Below are 1,714 nucleotides of genomic sequence, written 5' to 3'. Positions count from 1 at the left end.
AAGTAAATGCCATAGTAATGAATTGTGAGCAGAAAACCATAAACCATAGTATTTTTGTTGACAAGTTTACTCTCCCAAAACAGTGTTAAAATGGTGAAAATCGTGCAGACTATGGCTTAAATACAATCTAGTAAATGTTAAGCCCTACATGTGAAAGTTAATTCCGTCTTATTTTGTTTGGACATCTGAAGTGTTAGAATATTTCCAAGCCGCACAACTACGAGGTATTTTGATTTCTCCTCTCTGCCACCTCCAATATGGCGGCGACATGGTTATGACGTTAAGCTTCCAATAGGACGTCTAYGGATGTCTATAGTCACAACCAGAAGATCCCAGTTCTTTGAAGAAATCCAGATATATCTCATTACCTTTTCTTCTCTATTCCTTTCTTTTTTTTTCTCTCACATTCTCTAATTTGTTTCAGACATGTACTATGTTCTATGCCTGGGCTTATGTTTTCATAGTTTTATGTTTAAAAGGACGAAAAGATTCATCATTAAGAGGTAGTCTTACTTGTGTTTTTTAACTTGTAGTTCCTCTGACATGACAGCAGGTGTCAGTAAAAGATTGGAATCCTACATGAATTTATCAATCTGCACGCCAATATTCCATTTTTAACGACCGTATCTCCCACCATTTTTTATTTATGGTTTATTTATGGTAATCATTGAGCAGTTGTAACATGGGAAATGTACCAAAATATCTAAAGTAAAATATTTAAAGCCATTTGAAATAATCTCAGGAATTCTCAGTGTAGGAGGGGCGCTTAAGGTGGTATTAAGCTTCTCCCACATATCTCATACACAAGGTTATGAGGTCAATTTTACCAAGGTATTTCTCATTACTTGTTAATATCTTGACTGTGCGAAGTGAAAAGTGACGCAATAAGTGAACGTTCAGACGAGTTCAAGTTGATTCATAAAAGACTACGCAATCATTTATTTACACAAATTGAACAAATCATAAGTACACTTGATTGTGGTTATTTCTATAAAAGGTGTCAAAGTTAAATGAGGTAAAATCTGTGTCCGAATTTCAATTCACATCAACTCAGATTACTTATTTAGAACAGTAAAACGTCAGTTCTGATGTTAACAACCAAACAATTTCACTGGCACTTTTAGCTTAAGTTTTGGTAAATAAGAACAAGAAAAGGAGGAAAGTAAGATTAGTAGGTTACTACGACTTTTACTTTATCAAAGTGTGGGTCAACCGGTTCAGCACGTCTTTTCTAAGCTCAGGGTCCACATGACACGTCACCCCGAACACGTCAGCTTTACCTGATGATGTCTTCTTAAGACACCCTCTTGGTAGGAACTGTCTCACCTCTGATCAGTCAGGGAACTGATTATCGGCTCGCTTACCGGTCATTGGCGATGTAGGTGTTTTTCAGGTAACTTTTTGTCTGCTTCAGTCCAAGTCAGAAAAATTCAAGCTGTACATCCAGTCCCTTCTTTTCAAAATAAAATCTCCCCTCGGGAGGTGAAAACACACTTTAGAGGCTTAAAGCCTCAGGGGTGGGACCTCCGGCGGCGTGCGGGGTCCCGGCTGTTAAGTCTCCCCTAGTTAGCTCATGGGCTAAGACTTAACAAGCCAAACTGAGTTCCTCCAGAGAGAATCCCAGCTGTCTTCCTAGGTTGGCGTCGGGAAGAAGAGTCCTTTGCTCAAAGCTGTCTGGGTTAGTAAAGGAAACGAACGAACTTTGGTTCCGCCC

The sequence above is a fragment of the Austrofundulus limnaeus genome, unplaced genomic scaffold, assembly GCF_001266775.1.
Source record: "Austrofundulus limnaeus strain Quisiro unplaced genomic scaffold, Austrofundulus_limnaeus-1.0 Scaffold592, whole genome shotgun sequence".
Lineage (NCBI taxonomy): Eukaryota > Metazoa > Chordata > Actinopteri > Cyprinodontiformes > Rivulidae > Austrofundulus > Austrofundulus limnaeus.
The sequence above is the reverse complement of the archived record's forward strand: the minus strand, read 5'-3'. Positions refer to the sequence as shown.